Here is an 18,318-nt window from a genome sequence, read left to right on the forward strand (position 1 = left end):
GGCTGGGGTGGGTGGGGTGTGTATGGTGGTGACTAGACACAGTGGGGAGGTAGGGGCATTGTGATGTTGATTCTAGTCGTAGGGAAGGGCTGTTTGGTTTGTGGTGTGATACGGGTGTCGGGGTAACAAAGGGAGGGTGCTGAGTGGGAGAAGTGGAGGTCAGTTGGGAGGTGGGAGTAGGGGGTCAAATCACGGGGGGAAGGGACCATTCAATCTAGTCATGACAGCATGGGAGACAGATCTGGTGAAGGAGAGGGTGGTCAGATTCTGTGGAAGGTCAGTTCTTGGGCAGGGAAGAGGGAATGTCCCATCCAGAGATGTGAGCAGGAATGTTAGACCCCGGGGAAAGGGGTGTCAGATCAGGGTTAGAGTCAGGGTCTGGGGAGGTCCAGTTGGTGGACCTAACCTTCCATCTAAGGAAAGTTGGGAGTCAAATTAATTGTTCCTTTGGAATTAGATTTGATATTTAATAAACTAACTTTTCCTAACCCCTCAAATTGCCTGATTTAAAGGGATACTTTTAGAAGTTTCTAGACATAGGGGAATTGATGAGCAGAATCTTCAATTTTCCAGGCAAATTCTTCAGAGTCAGCTGCAATGGAGATTCTACAGGGGCCCCATATGCAGCTGTCATCTATCCTTCAGAAACAATTACCTTGCCATCTGAAAATCCAGGCCAATATCTGACCTTCTAAACTAAAAACCCAATGCACAATTCTGTACTTTGTTTGCATGTAAAATGTAAACAAATTTCCTTTAGCCTCCAAGAACTACCTCTCTACACACACACACACACACACACACACACACACACACACACACACACATCATAGCATACCCCTGGGGTTAGTGTCTCCAAGTTATTACAGTTCTGGAAGGGATATCACAAATCATCAATTACTGGGTGTGTTCTTGGTTGGTGACAATAAGTTTGATTTACAAAGGATCCCCTCCATTGTTAGTGGCTGCCTGTGTGGAGTTTTCACATTCTCCATGTGCCTATGTGGGTGCTCCTGCCACAAGGCAAAGATGTGCAGGTTAGGTGGATTAGCTATGCTTAATTGCTCATAGTGTCCAGGGATGTGCAGGCGAGGTGGATTAGCCACGGGATAATGCAGGGTTAGAGGGAAAAGGTATTGGGAGTTGATCTGGGTGGTTGCTCTTTGGACGGGTGGTGTGGACTCAACAGGCCGAATGCTCTGCTTCCGCACTATAGGGATTCTATGATTTGCCACTTTTCCATCCATTCAACCAATGACTGATACAATTCTGGAGTCTCTGCCTGTTCTCATCATCCCTCTGGAGTCCCCTTAATTCTTCAACTACATGCTCCCTCCCAGTGACATAATTTGAAAGCACAAATTTAGCTCCACATATATACAAGCATCATTCAACTAACATCAATACCATATCTCTCAATGTCTTCACTGTATATTCTGATTGTTCAACATTTGGTAATGGTTGAACAGATATTTTTCTAGCTAGCAAAACCTCAGTTTTCAACCATTTTCAAAAACTGTTGGTGGCTTTGTCTCTCTCTAGCTCTTTCTCTGCTGCTTCAAATCTACAAGAATTTGAAAAATCTGTGATTCTCCAAATCTAGACTCCTGTGCATATGTACTTTCTGCTACTTAATCCCTGATCTTTGGGATTCCCTCCTCAAATTTCCCTGCTGCTTTCCCCTTGATATCTACCTCTTTGACTAAATTTGATTTGGTGTCAAATGTTATTTCATAGGACTCAATTTATGTTAAAGTTGCAATCTGCAAAAAGCTGTTGAATTATAAGGTTATGGACTTAAGCCCTCTCTAGGAATCTGACCACATAATCCAGGCTAACCCGGCAATGCAATACTGAACAAGAATTGTGCTCGGCTGTGTGTTTTTCAGATGAGATGTGAAACTGAGCTCAAATGGATGCAAAAAAACCCTACAGCCAAGCCACTTCACAAGAAAGTGAAGTAACCACAGGGCTTTACTAATTTCAAGATTATTTTTCCTTGTGTTTGCTTTCCCTTCCACAAAAATAGGGGAGAAAGTTTGTTGTTTTATTGAAAGGCTGGCAAAGCTGAAATTGTTCTTCTTCAGGGCAGAGCAGGCATGGATAGATTTAATAGAGGTTTTCAAAATTATTTGGGATCTTGATGGAGTAAGTATGGGCAAGCCATTCCAACTGGCAATATAGTTATTAACCAAACGATACAGATCTAAGAAAATTGTTGACGGAGCCATGGATTAAGTAAAAGGATTTGTAAAAGGCAGATCATTGCTGATTATTCTAATTAAATGTTTTTGATGGAGTAACAGTTATCAATATCAATTTTAGAAATGCTTGCCAAAGTACCATATAAAAGGATGGTAAAAAAAATTGAAGCTCATGGAATAAGAGTGTCAGTGTCAGCTTGGATTACAAGAAGTCATAGGAAATGACTATGGCTATGGAGGATGGTCAATGATTGTGATTCCCATGGGTCAGTATTAGAACAACGGCTTTTTTGATATCAATGAATTACTCGAATATTAGCATACAGAGTAAAATTTTAAAATTTGCTGATGATACCAAGCATAGAGGGATGGCAGCCAGGGAGGATGACACCTATTGGTTGCAAATCGGGCATCGGCTAGCAGAATGGGCAACATTTATCTTGTGTAGTTCTGTTAGAATTTTATGGCTTTTTATGAGATCCCCTCCCCTAATCTTCTACACTCCAATGAATATAGTAATAACTGATTCAATCTGTCTTCATACATCAGTCTTACGATTCCAGGAATCAGCCTGGTAAATCTTTGTTGCTCTTCCTCCTTAGCCAGAACATGCTTCCTCAGCTAAGGAGATGAAAACTGAATACAATACTGCAGGGGTAGTCTCATTGAGACCCTGTATAATTGCTACAAGACATCCCTGCTTCTGTACTCAAAAAGGATGCGTGAGACTAATTGGAAGTTTCTTTTGCAGATCTACCCAGGCCCATAGGGCCACATTCTCTGCTGTAAAATTTAATGAATGTGGGAGCAACAATGAGCTGTATGTAATATGCAGGTTGACATTGAAAAGGTAGTACAAGAGGCATAAGGTATACTAATGGAAGAGCTATTAGTGGAATGTTAGCGGTCAGGTTGCAGGAGGAGGATGAAAGTGAACAGGAACCTGTAAAAGTAGATGTGATAATGGTGAAGGAATTAACTCAGAGGTTTGCTGCAAGGGATCCTAGAAAACCTCCTGTGATTCTGTTCACCAGGTCTCTCAACACACGTGCGGCCCAATTGTGGGGAGTTGATGGCCTAGTGGTATTATCACTGAACAGTTAATCCCGAGGCCCAGAAAATATTCTGGGGATTTGGTTTCAAATCCCACCATGGCAGATGGTGGAATTTGAATTCAATAAACATCTGAGATTAAGGGTCTAATGGTGACATGATATGGTTGTCAGGGGAAAAACCCATCTGGTTCAATAATGTTCTTTAGGAAAGGAAACTGCTGTCCTTACCTAGTCTGGCCTACATGTGACTCCAGAACCATAGCAATGTCATTGACTCTTAACTGCCCTCTGGGCAACTAGGGATTGGCAACAAATGCTGACCTAGCCAGTGACTCCCACACCCTGTGAATGACCAAAAAAAAACTGTGTCTTTATCAGGTAGATGGCCATATTCTAGTTGTTGAACCGTTATGACATCGGAGCTGTCACTTTAACAGAGGCACTTTCTTAAATGCAACACCAGCACCTGCCCAAAATATTCTGTCTGGAAAATTCTGGGATGTTAGTTAATACTTATCAATCTGCGATTAACACTATGTCAGAGTGTTGCTTAACTAATCTGCAGGACAATGCTCTCAACTTGTGCACCAGCTCACAAGTGTTAGTGAGTAAGACTTTGCAAGGTTGAACAAGCAGGTTGAGCCTTTGGCATATCCAATCATGTTTACATCTTAGTTGAGAAATCCATCCAGTTTCATTCGTAATATTTCTAATAGTGGTTTGATATTATTGAGTGGCTTGTGGATCACTTCTTATATGAGCAGTTAAGAATCAAACACATTGGTGTATATCTGGAGTTACATAAACCAGTTTGGCTAAGAATGGTAGAATTCCTTCCTGAAATGAAATTGTTAGCACTATTGACACAATGTCAACATCTTCACAGTCAGTTTGTTGGCACCAGGGCTGGAATTTCACAGTGTGGCAGTAGCCTCATTCAAGAAATTTGGCCTCTGCTGGTTTTGTGAGCCCTGACTGCATTTTATAAGCATCAGGCAATTAATGGCCTGGAGTTGTGTCTCACATCCCTTTTAAGGGGTGAAGTCCCACCTTCAAGGATTGTTGGTTAATTAGAAAGCTGACAGCTCATCAGTTTCATGATTGCCAGAGGGAACAGAAGCCACTATTGGGACTGTACACAGACCATGGAAATCAGCAGTGTTTTTGAGGGGTGTCCTTTGATGTTGGAAGCCCTTTATGGACCACAGCTTGCTGATCAGCGGGCTTCTGTTCTCAGCCCCAGTGAGAACCCAAGACTTTGTTGGGCTGTCTCCCATGTAGTTGTGTGGACCTGCCCTACTGTTGGCAAAATATAGCCCTGGCAGACGATGTGAGTTTTGCCTTCAGCAAAGTGTATTACCTGATGAGGCAATGTTCTCTCCTATAGCATACAAAACCAGGTGTAGATATTGTGGTATTGAAGAATCCAACAGATATTTATCACAGTTGATGATTATATACACACATTAGATTTTTCAGACGCTGGGTTAATATATATAACATAATATATAATTATTAGATTACAACAGAGGAGCCCACGTCTAGTAGCAAGTCGTGCTTCAAGTGATGCTGATGTAAAATGGAGTATGAGACTTTTTTTTAGCCCCAGCATATCGGCTATAATATTGTGATGATGTCAAGGACATGTCTTTCAATGGTATACTGACATACCTGGAGTACCATGGGGTGTTTGACATAACATCGTAGTAAGGTGAGGCCCTTAAGTAGCCACTGAAAAACTTTAAATGGTCCAAGGGTGAGAGGGTCATGAGTTGACCTCCCACCACTGGTGAAAAGCACTCCACTCCTAGCTACCCTAGACATTTTCTCACCCTTGCCTCCCAGCATGTACTCCTGAGGTCCTTTAAAATCCTGGCAGCCTTTCAATTCCAGATTTGTTTTAAGCTGGACACTAGTTCTCAAACTATCACAGTTGGATTTGACCTCATTTGATTCCCAGTGCACTACCATAATTCCTAGCTACCATTCATTTAAATAGATAGCTTTTAATCAGTGTGGCATTTGAGCCAAACAAAGGACAATATAACTTGGATTAGAAGAGCGTGTTTCAGATAATGAGGATGTCCTAAAATGCTCCACAGCAATTGAATACTTTAGAAGTGTCGTCATGTTGTGATATTTCAAACACAGCAACTTACACACAGTGAATTCCCTCAAATAGAAGTGGGATAATACCTAGATATGTTGCCTCATGTAATTGCAGTGCCTGTGATGCCACAGCCAGTGACCCCCAGAATTTGGTAATAGTATGATACTTTGAGTATGTTTCATGTATTGGCCTAGCACCCCTGAAATGAACTATATAACCATTGACCCCCAAGGAGCACTCACAAAGAGCCCTCAATGCCTTACCTGCTGCCTTACTCATTGCCCCACTCTTTGAGTGAAGTGGTGAGCCAGGCAGTGAGGGGAACAGTGAGAGAGGTGGCTAGTGGCCAGGGAGGTGACCAGCGGGACAGTTAGTGAGATTCTAGTGATGAGGGGTGATCAGCTGGATGGCAAGCAGCAACAATGGGGGTAGTGCTTCCGTTTCCAGTTCCTGTGCAGTGTGGATGCACAATGATGATGTCCATGGTACTGACTTCCTGTTCAAGTTAGTTGCCTAGAGATAAACTAGATTGGGTAAGTTGGTTGAAGCAAGGAAGAAATGGCCAGGACACTGCTGAGGACTTTTCTTTGAAAGAATGCTGTGGAATCTTTCATTTTCATTTGAAAAGGCATATGGAGCCTCAGTTTATCATCTCAACCTAAACCATTACTTGCGATCGCGTTGTACTCCTTCAGGACAACATGCAATGTCAACCTAGATTCTGTGCTCAAGCTTCTGAAATGAAACTTTAACTCGAGAGTCCTTCTGTCTCAAAAGTGAGAGTCCTATCCATCAGGTCAGGGCTGGCAGCAAGTATGCCTCTTATTCTAGGCTTCATGAAGACATTGCTTCTCTACATTGTATGGCCAGATGTTTATGGTGTTTTGGGGCAATCATCTCAGCCCCAAAATGTAACTGCAGGGATTTCCCAGGGAAGTGTCCTGTGCTTACACATCTTCTGCTGGGTCATCAATGAATCTTCCTCTTTCGTACAGTCAGAAGTGGAGATATTTCACAGTGTGCTGTGCCACTTGCAAATCCACAGACATTGAAGCAGTCTGTGTCCATATGCAGCAACACCTGAGTAAGATTAAGGCTTGGGCTGATTTGTGGCAAGTAAAATTTGTGCCACGTTTTCAAGCACCAAACAATGACAACTCCAGCAAAAGAGAATCTAATCATCTCCCCATGACTTTCAATCAACAGTGCTGTCCCCCCTGTCGATGTCCTAGGGGCTACTACTGACCAGAAATTTGGATGTAACAGTCTCAATCAGGATGGTTCATATGTGGAATAAATTGCCAGATGAAATGGTGGATGCAAGTACAGTTACAACATTTTAAAAGATGTTTGGAGATGTACATGAATGGGAAGGGTTTTGAGGGATATGGACCAAATGCAGACAAGTGGGACTAGTTTAGTTTGGGAAACTTGGTTGGCATGGACAAGTTGGACCGAAGGATCTACTTTGTGCTGTATGACTCTATGACTCTATATACATACTGGGGCTACAAAAGTGGGTCAAAGATTTGGAATTCTGTGCCTTCAACTCATCTTCTATCCCCTCAAAGCCTATCCACCATCTATAGAGCTTAATTTAGGACTGTGGTGGAACATTTTCCACTCGCTTAGATGTGTAAAGTCCTAACAATGTGTAAGAAACTTGACACAATCCAGAATAAAGTAGCCCACTTGATTGATATACCATTCACTGCCTTCAACATTCACTCCCTCCACAACTGACACAGTAGCAGCAGTTGGTATTATCTACAAGATGCACTGTAGTAACTCGCCCAGACTCCTTGGACAGCAACTCCCAAACCCTACCACCTAGAAATGTCAGGGCAGTATTTGTGTGGGAAAACCATAATCTGTAAGTTCTCCACCAAACCACACACAATCTTGACTTTGAAATATATTGCCATTCCTTCACTGTCACTGGGTCAAATTCTAGAACCACCTTCCTCATAGGTTTACCTGCACCCAATGGAACACAATTATTGAGAGGGCAGTTCATTATCTCCTACTCAGGAAGCATTAGCAATGAGCAACAAATGCAATGAAACTCCAATGAAAGAATTTTTAAAAAAAGTAAACTGTTTACAGAAACAAAAAAATCTCATTAAAAATGTCATTAGTACAGTAAGAAAATAAAATGAAAGGCACAGACTGAAAAATGAACCAAGATAAAAAGAACGAAAAATCCTATTAAAATTTCACAGTGAATCTTTGCTAACACCAGTTGGCTGGTAGATTAGGCCTGTCTGGGATGAAGGTCAGGCTACAATGGAATGCTGTACTGTACTGAGATAAGTGCCATTGAAGTTGACCTATATTATTTCTGACTTGGTTATTCTCAGTGCTATCACTAGATTCAAAGTGAAAACCCACTACATTCTTGCCTGTCTAATAAGGGGAAGAATGCAGTCATGCTGCTAGTTAAAAAAATTGCATTAGTGAGATCCTTGCTGGAAAATGCAATGAACTGAAGTATGATTCAGAAATCAGATATGCAAAAACATCCAATTAATTACATTATGCTGAAAGGCTAATTTTAGTTTCCATATTTATTCAAAAATTGTTGGATACACAAATCAGCAGGCGACAGCATAATGAATAATTCCACCCACTTCAGAGCACTTGTCTCCATACATCATTACTGTGGAATACAGAAGGAAAGCTCCCAAGAAGTGGTTGTCTTTTGATGTACTGCATGTAATGTAGTTATGTTTGCTTCCTATCAAAACGCCCATCAATCCCTTGTCAGCAAGCAGTCGAGTCTTTCAGAAAATGTGAGTTCAAAGCTGTTAAGGTTAATATATTAATCGCTGCTCATTTTAGTTCAGTAGGGGTTTGGCAGGTTTTTGATGGAAAGCAGCATGCTGGAGTCTGCTTTCCCCAAACCTTTCTACTGGACCTGTAGTACAATGGGCTGCAGAGTCATTAATCCTGTTGATTAGTTTGACGCTTGGGTTTACAAAAAACTGACATCCTTTGACTCCAGTTCTAGCACCAGCCCGCGGAGTGAGAGAAAACAAGCTAATTAACGAGAAATGGGGAAGAAGTAACAGCAGAGGGAGAGAGAAAGAAATCTGACAGTTTGTCTTAGCTTCACTCATTAATGAATCTTGTTTGGGTAGGCAAAGTGGCAGGCTCTTCAAATGTATTACTGACAATTGTGTCACAGTTTCAAAAGGCTTCTGAAGCTATTTTAAGTTTTGTGCTAATTGTTAATAGCGTAAACATCAAACGAAAGGCAAGGGTTAAGTGTCAGACTTGACTGCATTTTAATTAGATTGTTAACAATGTTAGAATCATAAAAATTGAAGGGAAAACATTGTCCCCTTTTAAAATCGAGCAGCACAGAGAGAATCATCCTGACACAGGTATCTGCCCTATACCCTGTTTTTGAGAACTTTCTGTCAAAGCTCAGTTATTTATTCATGTCAGAAATGTTCAAGGAGGGAAAGTCACAGGTTGATGGCAATGTAGGAACAAAAGGTCTGGAAAAGCTCAGTAAGCATTGGGAATAAAAAGAAAGATGTTTGTTTGGATGGGCTCTTTCACTACACTTGAAATAAGACTCTTTCCCTTGTAGCTGCGGGTAAACCATTTTGATCTTTCCAACTCATATTTAGAAAGAAAATTTAGACTGGATTTTCTACTCTTCAAGCGTGATCTTCAGCCAGTGATTTAAAGGAATTACAAATGTTGATGATGTTAAACAAAAGCCACATCAAAGTCTTTAATTGTGACATAGGAATAGGTGGGAAGGAAAAGACCAGAAAAGTTATTGTCACAGACTGTAGATGGTTGGAGCTGAAGTTGGTCATTTAACCCATTGAGTTTGCTTTGCCGTTCAAGGGGATCTGATGATCTTAAGCTCCACTTTCCTGCCTTTTCCCCGTTACCTTTGATTCCTTACTGATTACAAATCGGTCTGTCTCAGGCTTGATTATACTTAATGATACAACCGCAACACCTCTTCACAGTAAAGAATTCCAAAGATTCACTACCCTCGGAAAGAAGAAATTCCTCCTCATCTCTGTCTTAAAATGGATGGCTCCTTTCTCTGAGACTATGCCTTTTGATCCCAGATTGTCCTATGAGGGGAAACAACCTTTCCACACATACAGTGTCTAGTTTCCTAAGAATCTTGCATGTTTGAATAAGGTTGCCTCTCATTCTTTTAAACTCCAGAGTATACGAGCCCAACCTACTCAACCTCTCCTTACAAGAAAGTCCCTCCATACTAGGGATTAACCTGGCAAACTTTGCCTGGACTGCCTCCAATGCCAATACATCTTTCTTTAGATAAAGGGACTGAAACTGTTCAATAGAGTGGTCTAATTAGTGCTTGTATTATTTTAGCAAGACTATTTGCATACTCCATTCCCTTTGAAATAAAGGCTAACATTCCATTTGCCTTCCCTATCTATCTTTTTATTCCATGCACAATGTTGTCCAAATCCCTCGGTGTTGTGGCTTTATGCAGTCTCACTCCATTTACATAATAGTCATTCCTCCTGCCACAGTGCATAACCTCACATTTTACCATGTTATATTGCATCTGCCATGTTTTTGCCCACTCACTTAACCTGTCTATGTCCCTCTACTTTGTGTCATTCTCACTACTTGCCTTCCCACCTATTTTGTAGCATCTGCAAACTTGGCTTAAGTACATTCACTTTCCTCAACCAAGTCATTAATGTATATTGTGAATAATTGTGGTCCTGGCATTAATCCCTGTGGCACTCCACTGGTTATAGGTTGGCATCATGAAAATATCCTGTATATCCCAACTCTATGTTTTCTACAGATTAATAAATCCTCTATCTATGCTAATAAACTGTTGTCAAAGCCATGTCTCATATTTTATTAAGTAGCTTAACATCTGGTACCTTATCAAGCGTTTTTTGGAAATCCAAATATATTATAAATAATAATAATAATAATTAATATTAATAATAACAAGTAATAAAGTATAATATACAATGCAGTTAATGTGCCCCAATGCTCCCCACTGCCAGTGTTATTGGAGTCTCATGGGAGAGGCTAAAGATGAGAAAAGAATCTATGAATTGAATAAGACTTATGGGAAATTCCCATCCAATTCCCAAAAGCATTTGAAATTAATTCAGGAGACAACTGTGACCACAAGATGTACAAGACAATGACTCCTATACCTCCAGTATAAAGTGATATCAGATCAGTTTCACTAAATTAGCGTTCAGATTGGCGTTGGGTTGGATCATGCTGGAGGAGGGCATATCGTGTTAGATATTACCTGCAACATTCAGTTCGAAGCCTTTAGTACCATAACTTGTCATAAACCGGAGCTCATTGCAGCAAGATGAGAACAACAGGGTATGGGACCTTCTCTTGAAGCACGGAAATTTAAGGATTGAGAAGGGAACAAAGGAATGGCATAGAAGGGAGGTAGAAGATTTTGCAAGGATTGTACATTGCCAAAATTCCCATTTTGCCTTCCTAGCAGATTTAAGAATTCATCAATTCTGTGACTGTAAAAAGCCTGACAACAAAAGGAAAGAAAATGTAGTAACTTTCCAAACTACAGGATGTTATAAAGCACTTTTTAGGCAGTAAATCACCTTATTTTGAAATGCTGTCATTGTTATAATGGAGGAAACATGCCACCAATTTGTGCACAGCAAAGTCCCATAATGTGATAATGACCAGGTTGCCTGATTTCTGTTTACTAATGTTGATTGAGAGTTAAATACCAACTAGGTCACTTGGAGAACACCCCTGCACTTCTTCGGAATAGTGCCAGGGATATTAAGATTCCAATTCATCCAAATTATTGGATAGTAATATAAATGGAAAGAATATAGTTCTACATGTGGTTGCTAAGTACAAAGATGTGCAGTGCCAACTGATTATAATATCCATGCACCATATTGCAAAAAAATACACACTTTGTGGACTGCAGGAGATATGAAAAACAACAAAGGGAAACTAAAAATAAAGCAAAAGCTGCACAAAGGAAGCATGAGAGAAAAAAATTGTGAAGGATATCAAGTGCAATACTAAAGGATTTTACATGTTTGCTGAGAGAACAAGGAGAACTGTGAGTAACTGGGACCTTTGAAAACAGAATTACAGTCACAGAATCATTATAGAACAGAAGGAGGCCATTCAAGTCTGCTGTGACTGTAATGGCTCTCTGCATAAGCAACAAATCTAGTGTCTTTCACTTGCCTAACCCCCACGAACCTGCACATTCTACATTTCCAAATAATAATCCAAGTCCCTCTGTCAGTGTAGTGATTAAATATAGACTAGTGATTTTTGAATTCCATCACCTGATTTTAAAAGATAGGACATATGTTGCCTGAAATGGTTTTAAAAAGTAAACAAAAACGGACTTAGAATTTACCACCACAATCTCCCGACCACAGGTTGCTCCTGTCATGAAACCAATGTGAGACAAACAGAGTCTGAACTAAAATTAATAATTTATCAAAAGGCACTGAAACCAGTCAACCCACCAGGCAAGAAAAAATCCTTATTTTCTATTTTGATTTATAACTTTATGAAAATTTTCACATATTGGAAATGGAACCTCATTTACAATTAAGAAACCTAAGGAAACATAACTGTTGCATATGGACTACACAAAACAAGCTTGTATTACAAGGAAACAAAAAAGAAAACCCAAAAGAACTGTAGATGCTGGAAATTGGAAACAAAACAGAAATTGCTGGAAAAACTCAGTAGGTCTGGTGACATCTGCGGAGAGAAACTTGTTCTGAAGGGTCACTGAACCTAAAAAGTTAACTGATTTCTCTCCACAGATGCTGCCAGATCTGCTGAGTTTCTCCAGCAATTTCTGTTTATGTATTTCAAGGAACTGTTTTTGGCAGTGCAGAGGAAATGGATTTGTAACTGCAAAACTGCAGAAAGCTTTTCTTGGGGGAAGACAAAGCACCAAATTGGAGACAACTTTTCAGGTACCAAGAACTTAGATATCCACAATATTGTAGTTGCTATTGATCCAGGCCACTGTTAACAAGCAGTCGTCTCAGCTTAAAAGCTTGCACTTCAAGGACACTCTAATGATTTTAAACTGCATATTCTTTTAGGTTAAATGAGGAGGTTGAGCAGAGAGGAATTGATATACCCCTCCTTATCTGTTCACAACACCTTTTCAATACCTTGCTTAAAGTATCTTCACCACACTCTCAAACAACACATTCCAGATCTTAACCACTCACTGCATGAACACATTTTTTTCTGTTTGTCTCCATTATTTCTTTTGCTAGTTATCTAATGCTCTACTCTCTTAGATGTAGGTGATACTTTAATTGAAAATTAGGATTTGACAAACTTGTGTTTTATCAATCTTCAAAGTGGAAGAGGAGGATAACGTATCACAAATATGAGGAGAAATGAAATGAAATTAAATCAAGACAATAAAGTTTTATTTTTATTTGTCTATGAGCTGACTGGGTAAACATTATTGCCCATCCCTATATGAAGGTGGTAGTGAGTTGCCTTCTTGAGCTGCTGCAGTTCCTGGGTTTAGGGACACGCACTGTGCTTTCAGGAAGGGAGTTCCAAGATAATGACACAGCAACAATTAAGGAAGAGTGATATAGTTCAACATCAGGATGGTGAATTTGCAGGTGATGGTGTTCCCATGTATCTGCTGCGCCTGACCTTCTAGGTAGTAGAGGTCACAAATTTAGAAGGTGCTGTTGGAGGAACCTAGGTGAGTTAGTGCAGTGCATCTTGTATACATTTCTGACACAGTGTCTCACCGTTGGTAAAGCAGTGAATGTTGAAGGTGGTGAATAGCGTGGTAATCAAGTGGCTTGTTTTGTCTCAACTATTGTAGGTGTTGCACTCATCCTGACAAGTGGAAGATATTCCATCACACTCTGACTTGTGCCTTGTAGATGGTGGACAGGCTCTGGGGAGTCATGTGATGAATTACTCACTATAGGTTTCCAACCTCTGACCTGCTCTGACCTAGTATTTATATGGCTGATTCAGTTCAACTTCTGGTCAATGGTAACCTCCCAGATGTTGATAATGAGGCATTCAGCAAAGGTAATGCAGTTGAATTTTGAGTGTTAATGGCTAGATTCTCTCATGCAGGATATGATCATGGTCTGGCACTTGTGTGGCATGGACGTTATTTTTTATTTGTCAGCTCAAGCCCGGATATTGTCCAGGTCTTGCTGCATATGAACATGGACTGCTTCATTGTCTGTGGAAGATATTTATATTGCCTTTCAAAATGCATTTGAGAAAGTTCCACAGAAGAGACTACTAACAAAAATGAAATTGTGTGTAATTGGAAGCAATCTATTGAGATGAGTAGGTGACAAGTTCAGAGACAGTCTGCAGGGAAAGTAGCCCTGTTGACAGGATGTGATTCTGATATCACAGGGATTTGGAGTGGAGCTTCATTTTGTCACCATACTTATTGATGACTTCAATGAAGAAATAGAGAGCCATACAGCTAAGTTTGCTGATGATATTAAGTTACATAGTACTGTACTAATGGGTAGAAGTTACATTACAGTTATATAAAACTCTGATTAGATGCAATTTATTGGGTTATGTTCGGTTCTAGGCACTGAATCGTGGGAAAGATAAATTGGCCAAAGGAGACACTGTAGCACAGGGGGTGGCATGGTGGCTCAGTGGCTAGTACTGCTGCCTCATAGCACCAGGGACCTGGGTTCAATCCCAACCTTGGACATCTGTCTGTGTGGAGTTTGCACATTCTCCCCTGTCTGTGTGGGTTTCCATTGGGTGCTCTGGTTTCCTCCCACAAACCATAGATGTGCATGGTAGGTGGATTGGCCATGCTAAATTGCCCATAGTATTCAGACATGTGTAGCTTAGATGCATTAGCCATGAGAAATAGAGGGTAGGGCAATGGGTCTGGGTGGGATGCTCTTCAGAGGGCCAGCATGGATGTGTTGGGCCAAATGGCCTGTCCCTACACTGTAGGGATTCTATGATTCTATTTGAAGATATACCAGAGTTAAAGAAATTACATTTTGAGGACAGATTGCATGGCTTAAACTTGTATTCTCTTGATCGTAGAAGATCAAAGAATGATCTAACTGTGATGTTTAGGATGATTAGAAGTTTTGACAGAGTAGCTGGCGAGAGAAGATTTTCCTCTAGTTATAAGAGTTATTAGAGATATGCCATTCTCGAGTTGTGTCAGGAAATATTTCTTCATACAAGAGATAGTGAAAATCTGGAACTCACTCCCTTAAAAAGTATTGAGATTAGATCAGTTGAAAATTTTAAAACTGAGGTTTATAGCTTTTTATCAGGCATTAAAGGTTATGCATATAAGGTGGCAAAATGGAGTAAAGATACTGATCAGCTTAGATATCATTGAATTATGGAACAGGCTGAAGGGCATGACTATCCATCTTGTATCTCCATTTTTCTGTAGCTACATTTAGAATTGTTAGTCGCTTTCATCGGCCAAAGAATAATAATTGTTATCCTCTTGTAATAACATCAAATTCTTCAGGTGCCCTTTGAATCCATACGTATAATAAGCAATCTTAAAGCAGTAGACATGAAACAGGGTGCTGTCCTGATCTTCCTGGTTCAGTTCCATATTTCTGTAACCTGCATAGGATCAGGGAACTACAGATGTCTGTGGTTTCCTAATGACTCAGGTCGCAGCCCAAGGCAATGGTTCAAAAAGCACGGGAGAAAATGGCAAGACTACATTCTCCAGTGGATTCATATCAGCAAGCTAGATTAATGACTGAGCAGTGTGATTATCAAACTTTCAAATTTTTTTGAAAATTAACTCAATAATTCTGCCATTTGAACAGTAAGGTAATCCACGTGAACTCAGCTATCAAGTGTGTGTTTATGTATGTTGTCTGTACATGTGAATGCACACTTTTGTATATGTACATGCACAAAGACAAATGGTGGTGTAATTGTGTTTGGTTTTATAGCTTCCAAACCAGCTGTGATGCTCTCAGCCAAGTAGCCAGTGGCCACTGTTGTTTGCAGATATAGGGGGAAACATTAGAGAGGCATCAGCACCCGTGTTACTCTACTGAATTACAGCGCAAGTTTCTGGACAGCAAGGACTTGGCTTATATCTAATTAAAAAGGGGGATATGGGAGCAGGCCAGTAGCAAGCACAGCAGCTGTGGTGACTGTAATACAATGGGGGATGAAGTGCAAATTTAATACAACAGCAGGAAAGCTGATTAATAATCTCAAAACCAGACCAGAAAAGAATTGTCAATTATATTCCTTTTGTAACCGTGGCATGTCCCATGATTTAGCTTGTGATGCACACTTTTAGTCACTCTTTCAGAGTATGAATTGTGGCAGCTAATTTAAGCACAGCAAGGTTCTACTAACAGCACTGTGCTAATGATCAAATAATCTGTTTTTTCAGTATGGGTTGAGGGATAAGTAATGCCCAGGATAGCGGGGAGAACCGTACTCTACTTTGTTTAGTGGACTGGGGCATTCAACATCTGGCTAAGAAGGCAAATGGAGCCTCAGTTTAACATCCCAGCTAAAGACAGTTCCTTCAACAGTGCAGAGCTCTTGCAGTGCGGTGCTCTGAGCATGGTGAGGTTTCACGTCTGTAGGTCACTTTGTACTTTGGTACAGTTTTAGCACGCAACAGGTCAGATTTAAACAATAGTTTCCTTAACAACAAGATAATTTGTCATTTTTAAAACTTATATTGATTGAGACACAATGTTTTGTCACATGCACAAATAAGGTCACTGTACCAAGAGCTGAAGATGGTGGAGTGATTAATGTTGTACAAAACATTTGGCCTGTAAGGGTAACTCTGAAGGCTTGTATAGCTCTGCCCACTAGATATCTTGGATTGCCTCTGGGAGGAGCTAGCCAGTTCTGGATACCTGTTGTAGTTGTTTCTTAGGTTAGCCTGGTGTCTTTTAGATATTCACATCTCTGAACAAGTGTAATATAGTTAAACCTTGTTGAGTTGAAGTAATCTGTCATCTTAATTGGTGTGTAATGAATCACTGATAGTTACTTAGGTATGTGCCTCTTCTGGCAAAGACTTATTGGTGGTTCACTCTTCACCATTTAGTACATGTAAGCTGTGCAGACTAGTATTACGAAAAGATTGGTGGCAGCAATATCTGCCCAAAGGAGCTGCTACCAGAACCCATCAACTCTTATAATGTGGTGCCAATGTGGTGTGAGCTGCTTCTGCACTGGAGAAAGAGACACATGTACAGAGAGTGACTGTGATCGTGATGAAGCTGTGCACCCACCAAGCCCTCCACTGAGCAGAATGAGTCAAAGAAGTACACAGGGAGGAAGCAGAGGAAGGAAAAAGAATAAGGCAGCAGACTGACAAACATCAGCATTATTTCCCTGAGCCTCCCACTTGTCAGCAGATTGAATCTGTGCAGGACATCATCAGAGGATCAATCCAGAATGGCAGCTATTGAGGTCCACAAAGAAGAAAAGACCAGACCAATGGCAAAATTAAACCTTTAAAAAAAATTACTTATGAAGGCCCTTCCCAGGGCTGCTATCACTTCAAAATAAGTAATGTTAATCAAATTTCCCCATGTTTCCACTTCAATTAATCCAAGCTGTTTACTTCCCCATGACCTATTGAGCAGCCTATTTATTGAAACAAGAACAATTGCATTTAATAAAATAAAATGCTCCAACATGCTTATCAGACAACATTTCACAGTGAGACACACAGTAATATATGGAGACAGATGACCAAAAGTGGGTTAGACGGTCTTGGGGAGGGAATTCTAGCTTAGGTTCAAGATAGCTGGAGGCATGGCATCCAATGGAGAGCAAAGGAAATCAGGATGTGGAAGGGGCTGAAACTGGTGGAATGCAGACCTTTCTTCATTCATTTGGAAATATTACTGTGGAGCATTTAAACCTGTCATTTGGTATGTGCCAATCAGTACTGCCAGTGCATGAAATATAAACCTCCACATGTTAATAGATAGTACAGAAGGACACTGACTCAAAACTGACGTTAAAAGTCCATGCAAACACTCAATAGTTAAAAAACAAGAAGGCATTTCAAATACACACCTGCTGGAACCAGGGGATTACGTTCTGAAACCTTTTTACAGCAGAAGCTACCAAAAAAAGCCTTATTTTCTGACTCCAACAGTTTTATTTCATTTTTTCTAATGGTGTATAAGCTGAACAATGAAAAGTAGTGCTCTAGAAGCCAATAGCTCCATCACAATAATCCAAAATACCAGAGTATTTACGAGTGGGCTTTCTAAAATTTGCTGCACATTTTAAGTGATGAGATGTGATTCCCTAATATTTGACAATTCTGCCTGCAAGCTCTAAATTTCAAATTTGACTTCAGTTAGTCTTCAGACATTGTGGTCAAGTTTTCTCATGTTTAGAAAACTATGCAATTTTTCTTGTAGGAGTATTGATTTCCAACATCATCGCACGCAGGCTGATAGGTAAAGAGATGTCCACTCAACCAAGAAACGCACCAGAAAATTGTTGGGAATGACTGACTATTCAGCTCACATTGTCAATCTGAATGTAACACTCTTCTGTCCAGGCCAGCAATTCAGCCAATTGCATACAACATCAGATAATGGACCAGTCAGACAGGAGGTATTGGGTACATTTGTGTTTATTTCTGTGAAACCTGAAGGGGTACTGCTGTTTTAGGTCCTCTGTCCTCAGCTGCTCATGTGTGCGTCTTGAGTCACATATAGCCAGACTGAACTACTAATGGTTACCAGCATTTCACCTCCAGTATCTGAAACCTAAATTTGAACAAGCGTAGACCTCTGGTGCGACTACAAAAATCTATAGCAGAAGATAAAAACAAAAGCTATTTGGATTAATTACTGGAAACAGATTGGATAATGAAGGATGTTGACATGGATTGGCTGCTGCAGCAATTCGAAACATCTAGGAGCAT

The sequence above is a fragment of the Rhincodon typus genome, chromosome 2 (genome assembly GCF_021869965.1).
Source record: "Rhincodon typus isolate 14 chromosome 2, sRhiTyp1.1, whole genome shotgun sequence".
NCBI lineage: Eukaryota > Metazoa > Chordata > Chondrichthyes > Orectolobiformes > Rhincodontidae > Rhincodon > Rhincodon typus.